The 17910-nt window shown below is 40.0% G+C and overlaps 1 protein-coding gene and 1 pseudogene across 1 annotated transcript in view; both read left to right on the forward strand.

Moving 5' to 3' along the window:
- The window catches only part of FGD4 (FYVE, RhoGEF and PH domain containing 4), a 193945-nt gene that overhangs the window by 111468 nt on the left and 64567 nt on the right, over positions 1–17910 (forward strand). The window lies entirely within an intron of this gene.
- On the forward strand, positions 6745–17310 carry LOC150011571 (adenylate kinase isoenzyme 6 pseudogene; annotated as a pseudogene).

Raw genomic sequence — 17910 nt, forward strand, 5'->3', positions numbered from 1 at the left:
CTCCATCTCTCCACTTCCTAAGTCTCCGCACACCCATAGCTGTCATCCTGCTCACTACGAGTCCGTCTCTGTTTTGTTTGTTAGTTCAGTTTGTTCATTAGAGTCCACATATGAGTGAATTTTTATGGCCAGGTAGTATTCCATTATGTGTATGCACCATAGTTGTTTTACCCACTCATCTACTGATGGACACTTGGGCTGCTTCCATATCTTGGCAGTTGTTAAATAACACTGCAATGAACATAGGGGTGCTTATATTCTATCAAATTAGTGTTTTGGGTTTCTTTGGATATATTCCCAGAAATGGGACTGCTGGGTCAAAAGGCAGATATGTTTTTAATTTTTTGAGGTAACTACTGCTTTCCACAGTGGCTGCACAACCTGCATTCCCACCAGCAGTGCACAAGGGTTCCCCTATCTCCACATCCTCACCAGCACTTGCCGTTTGTTGATTTATTGATGATGGCCATTCTGACAGGTGTGAGGTGATATCTCATCGTGGTTTTAATTTGCATTTCTTGGATGATTAGTGACATTGAGCATCTTTTCATATGTCTATTGGCCATATGTATGTCCTCTTTGGAGAAGTGTCTGTTCAGGTCCTTTGCTCATTTTTTAATGGATTGTATTTTTGGTGTTGAGTTTTATAAGTTCTTTATAAATTTTGGATAGTAACCCCTTATCAGATGTACCAGCAAATATGTTCTCCTATTCTGTGGGTTGTCTTTTTATTTTGTTGATGGTTTCCTTTACTGTGCAAAAATTTAGTTTGATGTAATCCCATTTGTTTATTTTTTCTTTTGTTTCCCATGCCTGAGCAGATATATCAGAAAAAACATTGATATAAGCAACGTCTGAGATTTAACTGCCTATGTTTTCTTCTAGGATTTTTATGGTTTTGTGTCTAACATTTAAATCTTTAATGCATTTTGAATTTATTCTTGTGTGTGGTGTAAGAAAGTGGTCTAGTTTCTTTTTTTTGTTTTTGCAAATATCTGTCCAACGTTCCCAATACCACTTATTGAATAAACAGTCTTTAGCCCATTGTATGTGCTTACTTCCTCTGTCAAATATTAATTGACTATAAAGTTGTGGGTTTATTTCTGGGATTGATTTATGTGTTTGTTTTTATGCCAGCACCATGCTGTTTTGATTACTATGGCCTTATATTATAGTTTGATACCAGACATCATGATTCCTCTGACTTTGTTCTTTCTCAGTTTTGCTGTTGATATGCAGGCCCTTTTGTGGTTCCATATAAATATTCTAGGTCTGTGAAATACGTCATTGGAATCTTGATTGGAATTGTGTTGAATCTATAGATTGCTTAGGGTAGCACGGACATTTTAATGATGTTAATTCTCTCTATCCATGAACACAGTATGTGCTTCCACTTATTTGTATCTTCTTCAGTTTCTTTCTTCAGTGTATTTAAATTTTCTGAGTACAGGTCTTTTACGTTCTTGGTTAAATTCATTTCTAAGTATTTTATTCTTTTTGAAGTGATCGTGAATGGAATTGTTTTCGTAATTTCCCTTTCTGATAGTTCATTATTGGCATATAAAAATGCAACTGGTTTCTGGAGATTAATTTTGTATCCTGCCATTTTTCTGAATTCATTTATCAGTCCTTGTAGTTCTTTCTTTTTTTTCTCTTTTTTTTTGTATGTTTTATTGATTATGCTGTTACAATTGTCCCAATTTATTTCCCTTTGCAGCCAGCAACCCCTCTTCCTCCAATAGTCCTTCACCCTTAGTCCATGTCTGTGGGTTGTGCATAAAGCTCTTCTCAACATCCCCCTGTCCATTCCCCACCCTCCTACTATGCTTCCTAATTCCTGCATCATTTCCTTCCCTCTCCTCCTTCCCCCTCCCAGCTGACCTTGCCCCACATACGCCCCATACCTATGATTCTATTCCCACTCTAGTGGTCTGCTTAGTTTAATTTTGCTTCCATTCCCTAGCTTCTGTTGTTGATAGTTGTGATACTGTTTTCATTGTAATGTTCATAGTTTTGATCTCCTTTTTCTTAAATAAATCCTTTTAACATTTCATATAATAATGGCTTGGTGATGATGAACTCCTTCAGCTTTACTTTGTCTGGGAAGTACTTACTCTGCCCTTCCATTCTGAATGATAGCTTCACTGGATAGAGTAATCGTGGTTGTAGGGCCTTGCTTTTCATCACTTTTAATATTTCCTGCCAGTCCCTTCTTGCCTGCAAAGTTTCTTTTGAGAAATCAGCTGATAGTCTTATAGGCACCCCTTTGTAGGTAATTCTCCTCTCTCACTGCTTTTAAGATTCTCTCTTTATCCTTAACCTTTGGCATTTTGATTATGATATGTCTTGGTGTGATCCTCCCTTGGTCTAGTTTGTTTGGGACTCTCTGTGCTTCCTGGACCCATATGTCCATTTCCTTCCCCAAATTAGGGAAGTTTTCCTTCATTATTTTCCACATAATTTTTCAATTTCTTGCTCTCCTTCTTCACCTTTTGGCAACCCTATGATTCAGATATTGGCACATTTATAGCTGTCCCAGAGGTTTCTAAACCTCTCCTCATTTTTTTAAATTCTCATTTCTTCCTTCTGTACTGGTTGACTGTTTCCTCATTATGTTCCAATTTGCTGATTTGAACCCTGGTTTCCTTTCCTTCACCACTTATTTCATATGGATTTTCCTTCATTTCAGCCAGGATAGCCTTCATTCTTTCCCCATCCTGTTTAATCTTTGTTGTCAGATCTGTGAGCATCCTAATCACCAATGCCTTAAACTGTGCATCTGTTAAATTGTCTATCTTCTCATCTGTTAGGTGTGCTAGCTGCTCATTGCTTAGTTGTGCCACTGGGACCTTGATCTGCCCCTGCTTCTGGGTCGTACTTTTCTGTCTCCTCATCCTTCTGTGTTTGCCTCTGTGATTTCGGCAAGGGCTGTCGCACCTCTTACATTATAGGGGGCAAAGCCTTAGGTATTAGTGCCGGCACTGTATGTGGGGGAGGGGCTGAGAGGGAACAGTGCTGGTTGCTGCTGCTTTTTCAGGCACTCTTCCCCTTCCTGTATTAAGCAAGTTGCCTCCTTTTCGAAACTGGCAGCCTTTTCCTCAGCCCCAGCCCCCACTTGCTGTCACAGTCAGGAGCAATGCGACTCTATTTTCCAAGGCTCTGGAACTGCAAGCTGTGTGGTCTAGTTTGGGGCTGATATCGTTTTTCGGGTTTAAACGGTATGACTGTGTTTTTCATCAGGGCTGCTGCTAGGCATGCCCGCCTGCCACTCTCCCGAGAGCCATGGAGCCTCTAGCAGTGCTGCGCAGAAGCACTACCCCCGCAGCCACCGCTCCGCTCCTCTTTCTCTCCGACCGGGCTCTGCCCCTCCTATCTTTCTGGTAGATTATTTCTTTATTTCTTGCTGAACTTCCCTGTAGTTTTGATTTTTTGAATTTTCTGTTTTTTTTTTTTTTTTTTTTTTTTTTTGTTTTTAGTTTTGAAGTGGTTGTGGATTTCTTCTTCGTTGTGAGAAGCAGTGCATGTATTTATGCCTCCATCTTGTCTGGAAGTCTCAGTCCTAGTAGTTTCTTGGTGGAATCTTTGGGGTTCGCTATGTACAGTTTTAGGTCATATGCAAATAAAGACAATTTTACTTCTTCCTTTCCAATTTGGATGCCTTTTATTTCTTCTTCTTGTCTGATTGCTGTGGCTAGGACCTCCAGTGCTATGTTGAGTAAGAGAGGTGAAAGCAGACATCCCTGCCTTGTTCCTGATCTTGAGGGGAATGCTTGTAGTTTTTGCCTGTTGAGTATGATGCTGGCAGTGGGTTTGTTATATATGGCCTTTATTACATTTAGGTATTTTCCCTCTATTCTTAACTTTGCTGGGAGTTTTGATCATAAATGGATGCTGGATTTTATCAAATTATTTTTCTGCATCTATTGATATCATTGTGTGGTTTTTATCCTTCATTTTGTTTATGTGGTGTATCCCATTTATTGTTTTGCAAATATTGTACAAAGCTTCCATTCACAGAATAAATCCCACTTGATCATGGTGTATGATCTTTTTGATGTATTGCTGTATTTAGTCTGCTAATATTTTGTTGAGGATTTTGGCATTTATGTTCATCAATGATAGTGGCCTAATTTTCTTTCTTTGTAGCATCTTTGTCTGGTTTTGGAATTAAGATAATGCTGACCTTGTAAAGTGAACTTGAGAATCTTCCCTTCTCTTGAAGAATGTCCCTGGGGAACCTGTTTGGAGCTATCAGCAATCCACAGCTTGTGGTTTCCTCTGCTAGGCTTGGGTACATGCAGAAAGAACCAGGCTGAGCACCAACACTGGCTTTTACCAGTAGTGGGCCCAGGGGTGGGTCAGCTAAAGTCACAGAGCCTCAGAGATCTGCCTTTGCTGTTAGGCTTAATGACTGAAATAGCCCCAGTTTAACTCAGCAGCCTGGCTTAAGCCTCACTGGATCTCTCACTTTATGTTCATCAAGATTTGCTTTATATATGTAGATGATTCTTTGTTGAGTGCATAAATGTTTACAAGGGTTATGTTATCTTGTTGGATTGATTCCTTTATCATTATGAGTGTCTTTCTTTGTCTCTTATTATAGCCTTTATTTTGAAATCTGTTTTGTCTGTTGTAAGTATTGCTACCCCAGCATTTTTAAAAATTGTCTTTGCATGAAATATCTTTTTCTATCCCTTTACTTTTAGCCTGTGTGTGTCTTTTATTCTGAGATGGGTCTCTTGTAGACAGCATATAGATGGGGATATGTTTTATTGATTTTTCTATTGTAGAGTGAGAGGAAGGGAGCAAGAGAGAGAAAGAAACATTGACGTGAGAGAGGAACATTGATTGGTTGCTTCTCATTTGTGCCCTGACTAGGGATTGAACCTGAAACCTAGGTATATGCCCTGACCTGGGGATTGAACCTCAACGCTCCAATCAGCTGAGCCACCGTGCCAAGGAATTCTTGTTTTCTTATCCATTCATCTACCTTATGTCTTTTTATTAGGGCTTTTCAGCCATTTAAATTTAAAGTGATTATTGATAGGTATGAATGTATTGCCTTTTAATATTTTATAACTGTCTTCCTTTTTTTCTTCTTCATAAAGAAGACCCTTTACCATTTCTTGTCATACTGGTTTGGTGGCAATGAACTCCTTTTACTTTTTGTTGTCTGGGAAAGTCTTTATTCTCCCTTCAATTTTAAATAATATCTTTTCTGGATAACATAGTCTTGGATATAGGCTTTTGCTTTTCATCATTTTGAATATTTCATGCCAATCTCTCTGGCCTGAAACATATCTGTTGAGAAATAAGCTTGTCAGTCTTACGCTAACTCCCTTGTAGGTAACTTTTTTCTTGCTGCTTTTAACATTCTCTCTTTGCCATTAACCTTTGCCATTTTAGTTATGTGTCTTGGTGTAGGCCTTTTTGGGTTCATCTTGTCAAGGACTCTCTATGCTTCCTGGACTTGTGTGTCTTTCTCTTTTTCTTTCTCCACCAGGTTAAGGAAGTTTTTAGTCGTTATTTCTTCAGATAGGTTCTCAATCCCTGGCTCTTTCTTTTCTTCTTTTGGTCCCCCTGTTATGTGGATGTTATTACTTTTCATTGTGTCCCAATTGTCCCTTACACTATCTGTATATTTTAAAATTCTGTTTTATTTTTGCTGCTTGCATTGGGCATTTTCTGCTACCTTGTCTCCCAAATACTGATTCGATCCTCTGCTTTATTGAACCTATTGTTTATTCCTTCTCGTATTTTTTTCATTTCAGATGATGTATTCTTAATTTCTGACTGTTTTTTATATGGATTCTATGTCCTTTTTCATGCTGTTGAAATTCTTGCTAATTTCCTTGAGTATCCTTATAACCATTGTTTTGAACTCTATATCTGGTAGATGGCTTGCCTCCATTTTATTTATTTATTTTTCTGGAAACTTCTGCTGTTCTTTCATTTGGGACATGTTTCTTTGTCTCCCCATTTTGGCGGCCACTCTGTTTATTTCTGTGTATCAGGTAGGATGTGTCTTGGTAGGATAGCCTTATGGTTAGGTGTCTTGTTGGACCCAGTGGTGCAGTTTTCTTGATCACTTGACCTGAGTGCTTTAGGTATGTCCTTTGTGTGGATTATTTGGGCCATCCTGTTGTAATTGAGTCTTGCTTGCTATTGGCCTGTTGATGAGTGGGGTCAACCCTCAGGCTGGCTGACTATGAGGATCAGCCCCAACCATGGAGTATGAGCTGCTGTGCAGGAACTGACCACACAAAACAGACTTTGCCTCATCAGGGTTCAGTGCCTGCTGAGACCTCCCTTTGGATGTGCTGCTTGTGGAGCTGATTGTATCCTGCTCTGACATTTTCTGAAGCCTGCATTGGATGTGTTGGTTCTGGGGCCTCTTGGGAGGAACTCTGGTCCAGATCAATGTCAGACTCTGTTAGTGAATGGCCCTGGGGCAACTTCTTTGGAGCTACAAAGCACTCCACAGTTTGTGGCTGCCTCTGCGGGGTCTGGGTGTGCATCAGAAGGGCCAAGATGTGTACCAAGTCTGTCTTTATCAGCACTGGGACCAGGGGCAGGTCAGCAAAAGGCCCAAGACATCCTGATTTTCCACTGCCTGCTGGCTTCCTGTTAGGCTCAGTCAGTGAGAGGGCCTCCTGTGGTATCTGAGTTCCATGAGGTACATTTTCAGTGAGTGACTAGGTAGGTTCATGTGCTTTTCACTGGATTGATATAGATTCACACTTGATGTCAGTGCTGGATCTGAGGCCATTTAGCAAACTCTCAGGGTTCACCCAGGGTAGTTTCCACTTGCCTTTGCCCTCAGACCTTTGTTGTCAGACAGCTTCTCAAGGAGTTGTCAAGGTGAGGCTAGCAGAGTTTATCAAGCCCAAACAGACCAAGATTTGGCTGTGTGAAGGGAAGATTCTGCACCCTCAGGTAAGTGAGGGGAAAATGGCCTCTGTCCTGGAGCAACACAAGTCTGTTTTTGGGTCTGCTGTTCCTTCTGGAGATCCTGACCTGGGCAGGGCTGTGCTGTAGTATATCTTCCTTGAGGGGGTGGTGCGGTTAGTCTGTTGGGAAGGTGGAGGGAATGAATGGCCCTTGCCCCAGAGACACGGATGTAGTCTCTGACACCTTGAGGCCACCAAGACCTCTCGTCGGCAGCCGTCCGTCTCGAGAGACGATGGTGTAGCTTCTTAAGAGTCTATCTGTACCGCCGAAAATGGCTGTGCAGTCCGACTCGGGAGTGACACGGTATCTGTCTCCTCCCGTGTTGAATCGACATCTTGCGATGACGCTGGAGTGTCCTCTCCAGTGAAGCTGAAGCTACAGAGCCTGGGCAGGGTGATATGGAGGGTCTGCTGTTGCCCATGCAGCAGACCCCCCCTCTCTTCGCAGCTGAAGGATCCAAGGGAAAGACGGAGTCAATACAGCTTGGCTTCAGGTGCGCCGCAGGAGTTGCCGGTGTTGACTACAACGTCAAACCGCCTTAGGGACTCCAGCTCCGGATTTTCTGTCGGGGTTTACTCCCTTAGCCTTTCCCCTGAAGAGGTATGCTGCAAGGCAGCGGAGGTTTTTTGGAGTCAGAGCACCAAGACCTCTACAGCCTAGGATAGGCAGCTGAATCCTCTACAGGGTGTGAGCTTTGCAGGGTGGGGCTATTGCATTACTCCAGGCTGATGTACTAGGGAGGGAATTGCTTCACCCAAGAAGGATGGTTCTTGCATCTGCGGTTTCAGAGAGGTACTCAGCACAGGGACCCTGGCAGCTATTCCTTCAGCTCTTACCTATAGCCACTGATCCCAGCCTCTCTTCATAGGACTCTATTCCACTCTGAGCTGCCCTCCCTTCTCTGGAGCCCAGTTGAGTGACTGTAACTGAGATTTTGTGTGTTGTCCCTTTAAGAGGGTGTCTAGGTTTCTAGCAAACTCCTCTCTCTCTCTGGCAGACAGAATTGCTATTGATTTTCACAGCCAGATGTTATATGGGTGCCTCTTCCTGGCTCTGGGGCTCTGGGCTGGAGAGCCCACAGTTCTCAAGAGGGAACCTTTGCGGCTCAGCTTTCCCTCCTAATTCTCAGCTGCCTCAAGTGGGAGTGGGCCCAGCCCTTTTTGCATCTTAGCCCTTCCTACCATAAAGCTTCTTCTGTAAACCCTTGGTTATAAGACTTATGTTCAGCTTGCCTTTAGTTGGTTATTCAGGTTCATTGTTTCATATTTGAGTGGTCCAGGGAGGAGGTGAGTGTAGCTTTTACCTACTCTGCCACCATCTTGGGTCTCTTGTATTCCTTAAATTGGATTTAAAAAAATTCTTGGATATTTTGAAGCTCCTGGCTGCACAATATTGACTTAAGTAGTGGCACAGGGTCAGGGCAAATAGCTATAATATAACAGAGATGTAATTGTTGATTTCCTGCTGAGTGAAAGGCAAAGGAGTATGAGCTAGAGTCCCTGTCTAGGGGAATTTACAAACTCTATGTAAAGGTAGCATCTAACATCAGCCTTGTCACTTAACATCACCTCAATTTATTCATCTTTGAATAGACATAAAAATGACAGCCTTACTTTATTTCAGAAGCTTCTTGAGAGGAGCAAATGGAATAATGAGTACAAAGTACTTTACATACTGCATATTTGGCACAGAATAAACATTATTGTTAGATTTTATTAACATTATTGCTAATAGTAGTAAGAACCATAGTAGTATTTGTAAGCAAGTTTTTAAAGCACTATGAAACCCCAGGTTATGATTGTTAATATTTTTCGTGACATTCATGATAAATGATTTTATTTGTATGTTACTGAAGGACATGCCTCTTCGCATCAATGTATCCCAGTCTGAACCCATGCATTCATTGCACTGCGTTTATACGAACTCCTCTTGGTGTCTAGAGAACAAATCAATTAAAAAAGGGCCATTTTGAAAACTAGTTGTTTTTCTTAGGGAGCATAGCCTATTCTAATACTCTGTTAATATACGGATTATAAGTCTTCAGAAAGAAGATAAGCTTCTCGTCAAATAAAGTGTTTTGACTGATCTTGGGGTTTAAACCCACAGAAAGGTCACAGAGCAAAGGAACAGTTGTGTCTCTTTTGACTACAGAATATAAGGCCAGTGATGTGCTTTTACATTCAGAGTATGTTTAGTTTCTCAAAACAGTATTTCAATTCATTTGGATCTAAGATCACTATAATGCTTGTATGTGGTATGTGGAGTCTTTGGTAAAACAGAATACGTGTATTCTTATGGTACTTGTCTCAATAGCATAAAACTGCCTGCATTGTTCTATATGTGACTACTCTCTGCATTGTTAGTTATTATAATACTTTACATTCTATTTTATAACCACTTTAAGCAAAAATCCCTTTGCAGATTTTTCTGTGTCACTAAGTTGTATGCCTCCAGGTGTTCTAGGCAGTGGATGTTGCAGTTGAGAGGAGGAGTGGGGTAAAGAGAACGGAGAGAAAGTGGACTGGCAGAATTACAGAATGAGATTTCACCTGATGTTTTTAAGCTGAGGGCCACTCCAGCTTTAGACTCCACAAGCAGAACTGAAGCACCTGCCTCTGGTGTGCAATTGTGAGATTTTGTGGCCTTGAAGTTGGGGCAGCTGGCTCACATTTAAAAACTGAGGGCAGGTTAGAGTTTCGGTTCATAATTTCATAGTCGGGGTCATGAGGACAGCCAAGATGATTATTGGGAAGTCAGGAGCAGGTGCCAGTAATGGACATGGGAAAGTGTGGGAAATAGACAAGGCCATAGCTGACAGGAAGTGGGAAGGAGTCCCTGGGGGCAACTTTTCCCAAAATGTGTTTCAAGACACACTAGCTTCATGGGATGTTTACTTGTACTTTTAATATACGTTGGAAAGGTTTCCGGACACACACTGGGTTCAGATTTAAACAGGTTTTTCTACTGTAGGGCTTCTCAAGGCCTCTAATATGCCCATTGGTATCATTGGTATATAAGATCAAGCTGTAAATTTGGCAGGTCAGAAATATTTCATATAGAATCTTGGTGGGTTGTAGTGGGGTGAGGAAGTGGATGGGGCAGATGAAGGATCCTGTTGCTAGAGTAGTGTTCCACAGAACACGCTTTGGAAAAAGTTGCCCTAGGGCGTGTGGCATGGGCTCTTTAGCGAACTACTCTGGATCCTGCGTAGTCCAGGAGGAACCATCCAACACTCCAGAAATGTTCTCCATTAGTAAGAGCTCTTTATCTCCCTCCAGCCTTACCACTTAACTGATACATGTTATTACTATTAATAAAATGAAGAATATTAGTCCCTGTAGGAAGGACAAGTGATTTAACCCCTAATTACTGGGACTACAAACAAACAAACAAACAAAAAACTGAATCAGAGCCTCTGTACAATTGGCCCTACATCAGACAAATAGGCTTTTTGTCCCTGCCCTTAAAATCAGATTGAAAAGTGAGACAAAGGAGTGTTTAGGGACGGTTGAATCTAATGAATGTCAGGGAAGAATGTTTATTCTGGACAGTCTCAGGCTCCTGAAACTTAAAACACGCACAACTGTTCTTGCATTCTTACTTTAAGTGAAAGGCACTGTTTCCATGTCACATTAGGCAGGAGCCTAAGTAAGGATCATTCTTTCTTCCTCTCTGTTCCTCTTTCTTCAGCAAGCTCCCTACTGATTGATTTTCTCCTCAGTAGGTCCCACAGCCTTTCCTCCTCTTCCCCCTCAGCCATTGCCAGAGTGCAGGTCCTTATTCTACTCATGGACTGGTGCACTGTTTTCTAACCACAGTTAGCAAGGGGGTGGTGGTGGCAGGTGTCCAGGATTCTGTGAAATTGTACATCTCTTTCCCCCTTTAGACAGTGAATTATGTGAGGGTGAGGATTATGTCTTTATTTGTCCTCCTGTCCCCAGTAATGAACAGAGTACCTGGCACTTCTAATTAGGGAGTTATCAGTCAATACATTAAGTAGGGACAAAAAGAAGAAACAAAAAGTGGACTAAATTAGACATTTAATAGGTTTTATTACTCTCTTTGCAGTTGATTGCTAGATATTCTCTGTGCTTACAGGACAGTTTGCACTTTGGAGCATAAAGATGAGAGCTATTAAAATTAAACACTAGTCCTGGCTGATCCTGGGTGATGTGGCTCAGTGGATTGAGCACCGGCCTGTGAACCAGAAGGTCACTGGTTTGATTCCTAGTCAGGGCACATGCCTGGGTTGTGGGCCAGGTCCCCGGTTGGGGGCATGCGAGAGGCAACAAATTGATGTTTCTCTCCCTCTCTCCCTCCCATTCCCTTTCTCTAAAAAATAGTATTGAGTGTCATATAAATAATAATAATAACAAATTGTTATATAGCACTTAGCATGGGCCTACTGCTACTCCAGTACTTTCACTAGCATCAATTAAATCCTCCTCCTCACAACAACCTTATGAGGGAGGGTACTATTATGAATCCTATGAATTCTTATTTATAGATGGGGAAATTGAAGTATAGACTAAGTCAATTACCCAGCTAGTAAATTGAGGAGCCGGGATTTATATGATAGTTATATGACTGAGCTGCCCTGAAGAATGTTTAAATTTCAGTAAGTGTATATTTAGTGCTTAATGATATAACGTTTAATAATATGCAATAACTTGTGCAGTTGGCATGGAAACAGCCAGATGGCATGCTTCTGGGGATCCAGGAAAGCTGCATAGTTGCACATGTGCATAGCACTTGAGCTGCCCTTTTGATACAGATGATCATATCAGGGAAACCTAACATTAGTTACCAGGTCCATCTGCACAATAATATCCTTAGAGATCTCTGTGGCATATTCATTAATATCAAAGCTTAAAAGTATAATGAATCTTGAGTTCTTGCAAAATGTGTGATAGCTTCAAAGCTTAGCAGTTACTTGTTTGTAGGGATGGACAGTTTCTTGAGGACATCGCTCATCATCACCAGCAGGGTAGTGACATAGGGTGTTTGGATAAACCCAGAAATGCGTGTTATAAATTAGAAACAATGTATCAGGTAAAGCACAGCAGGCTATGACCCTTCTGCAACTCAAGATGTTGTCAACTAGAACCATTCTTTGCAAGGAAGCAAAAAGAAGCACATGTCATTAATTGTGGTTTTTCTCTGCAGCCCCTCCCCCTTCCGCTCTAGTCACGGCTGTAGATACAGAGTAATTTTTGTGCTTTAAATAGCAAGAGCTTTCTGTGATCTTGACCAACATTCTTAGTTGAATGTAGCCAAAAGGGGAACCTCCCTCAGTGCATGGTTGGGGGTGGGTGAGCTACCTCCAGCTCCCTTTCCAACACAAGGCTACTGGAGGGAGTTTAGTCTCTAAAATAACACCACACTAAGACACAGCAGAACATAATGACCAAGCCCGTGCCAGCACCAATTTGACGTCATTATGGAATGTGCACTTTCAACACTTCCTATGCAGGAATTCATGGTACCTAGCAAGTTGTCACCCTGAAAGTGAGGAGCAGGGATTTCAGACCCCTACGCCCACATTCAAATTCTTACATTAACAGGCTCTATGGCCATTGGCCTTACCTGTGAGCTCCACCTCAAAACTAGAATTTTGACAAGCTTAGTGAAAGGTGTTTCAGTTCAGTTCACCTAACAGAATTATAATTTTTAAGGGACTACAAGCAATAGCATTCTTTTCTTTTTTAAATCCTCACCCAAAAGTATGTTTTAATGGTTTTTAGAGAGAGAGAAAGAGAGGGAGAGAGGGAGAAAGAGAAACATTGATGTGAGAGAGAAACATTGATCTGCTGCCTCATGTTGGCACTGAACAAGGATGAAACCCGCAACCTAGGTATGTGCCCTGACTGGGAATTGAACCAGAAAACTTTTGGTACCCGGGATGATGCTCTAGACAACTGAGCTACCCGGCCAGGGCTCTAGGGTTGTTTTTCTCTTTTTTTTTTCTTTTCTTTCTTTCTTTTTTTTTTTTTTTTGTGTGTGTGTGTGTGGCTTTTTAAAAAAAATTTATTGATTTTTAGAGACAGAGAGGAAGATAGAGGGAGAAACATCGATTTGTTGTCCACTTATTTATGCATTCATGGGTTGCTTCTTGCATGTGTTCTGATTGGGATCAAACCCTCAACCTTGACATATGGGACAATGCTCTAACTAATTGAGCTACCTGGCCAGGGCTAAATATTTACAGCTTTAAGACAAAACTTATTTTTGTGTTTTTAGAGGCTGCACATTTGTTTTATCTCACTTTGTACATATATTGTTGTATTTGCTTAAGAATAATACAGTTATAATAATTATCTGTTTACATGTTTGTGTGTGTGTGTGTGTGTGTGTGTGTGTGTGTGTGTGATCCAGCTGTGGGACCTTTAAAAATACTGAATATCCATAGTTAGCTACCTTCAAGGCATATTTTGAGTTCATATTCCTTTTGAACTTATAAGCCTTCCAGCAACCAGCTTTTCTCGACAATATAATGTTCTATAATCTTAGGTAGTCTCAAATGATGAGTCTGAAACAAACGGAAACATTTTAGTCAGTTGCTTACATGGATTTCACAACTCCCAATGTTTAGGAATCTGGGTTATAAAGATTACTTGGGTATAAGTTTTTCTAGACATTTATAATTTGTATAGAAATAACCTCGAATGTTTTGAAATTGAGATAAGAATAGAAATATTTGAAATTTTATATACTAAAGCAAGTACATCTTTCCTTGTTGTTGGACTTGAGAACTAAACATCTCTCATGAGATAGCAACTAAAAAAGTAGGCAAAGGAAGAGGAACTTGCCTAAGGCCTCTAGAATTCATTTGTTCAACAAACATTTATTGAGCATCTACTACCCTGGTAAGTGATGCCCCTGGGGGACATCAGAAAACAAAGATCATTGCTTTCTCAGAGCTTACATTGTAACAAGAGGAGACAGACAATAAACAACAAACACAATAATGTAGTTTGTTAGGAGGTGATAAGTGCTTTGGAAAAAATAAACTGTAACACATAATAAGAGTAGCACTTAACACTGTAGTTGTCAGGCTAGCTCTCATATTGACAACAGCTAGACCAAAGGCCCTAAGGTGTGCTTGGCCTGTTTGAGGAATAGCAAGGAAACCAGTATGATGTTTGGAGTGAGCAAAGGGGTGCAATACTAGCACAGAGGTTAGTGGGAAGGGGACTAGGACCGGATTCTATAGAGCCTGTCAGTCACTGTAAAGAGCTGAGTTTTTACTCTTGGGTAAAATATGGAGCCATTGGAGAATTTTATAAAAAGGATCTCTCCAGTCTGGTTGAAAACATAGACAGTAGTGGGGACAAGGGTAGGAGCAGGGAGATCAGGTGGAGGGTCTGGATGAAATCTACTTAATTATTATGGTAATTTGAGCCAAAATAGCAGTGAAGGTGGTGGTGGTAGATTGTAGAGTCAACAGTATTTCTTTTCTTTTAAAAAATTGATTGGAGAGGGAGAGAGAGAGATTTATTTGTTATTCCACTTATTTCTGTATTCATTGGTTAGTTCTTATATGTGCCTTCACCAAGGATTGAACCTGCAACCTTGTCGTGTCAGGACAATGCTCTAACCAATTAAGCTACCCAGCCAGGGCTTACAGAGAATATTTTGATGAATAGGATATGGAGTGTGAGAGAAAAAGAGAGGACTGGAGAATGCTCCCAGTCTTGTTACCCTAAGCATAGATGAAGTTGCCATTAACTTTGATGGAGAAGACTGCAAAGGCCATTGGTTTTGGGTGAGAGTTGAGAAATGAGAGTTGCATTTGTATGTGTTGAATGTGAGCTCATAGACATACTAATAGAGATGCTAAGTAGGCAATTGAACATTAATATTTCTTGACTTTTTTATTAAGCAAGAGATATGCTTATTTTAATTACAAAAGGTTTTAAATTATGTTAAAATGCATAGTAAAATTTACCCTTAACCATTGTTAGTGTACAGTTCATTGGCATTAAGTACATTCATATGGTTGTGCTACCATGACCACCATGATCCCCTCTTGCAGTTGAAACTTTGTCTTACAAAGGTGAAACTACCCATTAAACAGTAATTTTCTATTCTTGCATCCCCTCAGTCCCTGGCAACCACCATTTTGCTTTCTGTCTCTGGCTTTGACTACTTTGAGTATTTCATGTAAATGGAATTATACAGTATTTGTGTTTTTAACTGGCTTCTTTCATTTAGCATAATAGCCTAGTGGTCAGCCATGTTGGATCATGCATCAGAATTTCCTTTCTTTTTAAGGCTGGATAATATTCCATTGTTTGTTTATGCCTCTTGAGGGAGAGTCTGCAAAATGCCTGACCTTCAGAAGTGCCAAAGTCATGCAAGATGAGCAAAGACTCAGTAGCTCACAGATTGTAGTGCATGAAGGGACTCAATGAAAACTAAAAGCAACATGATATCTTGGATTGGATTCTGAAACAGAAAAAAAGGATGTTTGTGGATACATTGGTGAAATCCAAATGCAATCTGTGGTTTAGTATTGTACTGTTATTAAATTCTTGATGTTGAGAAATATACCATGGATTTGCAAGATGCTAAGGTTAGGAACCTGGGTGTAACTTCTGCAAATCTAAAATTATTTCAAAATAAAGTTTTATTTTTTAAGGTCTCTCTTTACTTTTGGACAATGTACTCCTAAAAAAGATTGTCTCCCCTAGAAAACTACTTCGTTCTCTTAAATCCAAGAGACCCTCTTGCTCCGAGGGGTGGAGTCCATTGAGATCTGAGCTAGAAACTTGATGCAGTTGGAAGAGGTGTTATGGACAGATGAGGCAGTATAGACACGGCCATTGCAAGGCCATAAAGATGTGATCTGAGGTCTTGGATACCAAGGCAAGAGATTAGACCTGAAGAATCAGAGAACTGAGTGGACCTTGCTTTGGAATGGATGGCCAAAAAGTAAGACCAACCCTGAAATATGAAAGAACCATTCAAGGAGATTTGGCAAAACATAACTTTTAAACACAAATTTTTGCATATAGGAGGCAATCACCCTAAACCAATCAGAGAGATATTATCTACCATTCACAAGTGTCCTGCAAAAGAAGACAGATGAATGAAAGGCCATAAAAGCAACCTCTTCAGTTGGAACAGAAAACCTTATACAAAGATGATGCTGGATTAATTGAGAGTATCTGAGAAGCCCCTGAAGTTATCATATGTCTAGACATTCCTTATAGTAAATAAGATCCAGAAAGCATTAAGTGAGTAACCCGAAGAGAGAGGAATTCAAAATGGTTAGGGCCAGTGGCTATAAAAAGTTTACCAATCATTAAGAGAAAACGGTATTTAAATAGGACCCCTCCTTCATGCTAATATAAAGTAACTAGTTATATCTTTGCCCAAAATAACAGTTTAATCACTCCTTCTGGTTCTCCTTGCTAAATCGGAACCAAAAAGCCTCTAGAGTTAATATAAATTTTCTTGAATGGGTGGACCATCTGGTTACAATTTCTGTTTCAATGATCTGTTACGCAACTGGCATCCAAGTAAGGACTGTCTCCAAGTGTGAGTAGGCTGAGCCTGTCATAAACAAGCAAAAAGAAGTTTAACTTTTTATTGCTAGTATCCAAGATGTTAGAAGATAGAGTATTTAATGAAATAGTGCTGCTTTTAGGTAAACTTCCGTTATCTTACATGTTTAACCTAGACCAGTGGTCAGCTAACTTTCTTGAAAGGGGCCAGATAGAAAATATTTTTTGGTTTTGCAGCCACATATGGTCTCTGCTGCATATTTGTCATTGCTTAAAAAAACACCCACACAAATATTTAAGAATGTGTTTTCTAGAGCCATCACACTGGCGTGCAAACATCCTGCTCACTGGTCAGTATAGCAGGTGTTGGAGAAAACCATGCTAGGCAAAGAACTTGCATCAAGATCAGGATTGAAATACGTTAGTGTGGATGATTTAGCCCAAGAAGGGCATTTTTATCATGTCTATGATGAAGAGTATGACTGTCCCATTTTAGATGAAGATAGAGTAGTTGATGAATTAGAAAACCAAATGAGTGAAGGTGGAATTATTGTTGATTACCACAGCTATGATTTCTTCCATGAATGCTGGTTTCACATAGTTTTTGTGCTGAAAACAGATAACAGCATATTGAACAAAAGATATGAAACAAGGAGTTATAATGAGAAGAAACTAAAAGGTAATGTACAATGTGAAACTTTTAACGTTCTCTATGAAGAAGCATTGGCATCCTACAAGGAAGAAATAGTGCGTCAGCTGCCCAACAACAAACCAAAAGGTCTAGAGGATAATATCAATCAGATATTTAAGTGGATTGAGCAGTGAGTGGATCAAAGATCATAGCACTTGACTTGAAAAACTGGCCTCTTTATAATCACTCTTAATATTTCTCTTCCCATGTCGTATAAATTGTCCAATTATCAGTAAAAAGTATTTTTTATTAAAATTGTGCTGCAGAACACAATTATAAAGAACACAAGTATAAAGTTTTATGTTTGTTTGTTTTTCCACGAGAAAGCTAAACAATCTCAAATATAATGAATATAATGTTAGTAAAAATTGAGAAGCATTGTTTAATACTTTAGTTGCTAAAGAATAAATACTCTGACCAAATAGGTGGATGGATAGCTTTTAATTTTATTACAGAAGAAAATAAACACGATCTCTTAAAACTAAAGTCTAAAGGTTTTTTTAAAACAAGAATGTGTTTTCTGTCTTTCACCATATTTCATGCTTTGTGATAGTTTGGAGACTAATTTTAAATAGTAATCTCATGAAGTTTCTGACTATGGATTTATTGTATGAACAAAAGATTTGTAATTATGGTTTTAATGGATTTATAAGAAAATGGATTTGTAGTTCCTTTCTTACTGCAGGCTTTTCAGCACATTCATGTGAGGTATCCTGTAACAATATGACACCTGTAACATTCATTGTTACCTCAAAGTTT

Source organism: Furipterus horrens, unplaced genomic scaffold, assembly GCF_987537825.1.
Source record: "Furipterus horrens unplaced genomic scaffold, mFurHor1.1.pri manual_scaffold_4, whole genome shotgun sequence".
Lineage (NCBI taxonomy): Eukaryota > Metazoa > Chordata > Mammalia > Chiroptera > Furipteridae > Furipterus > Furipterus horrens.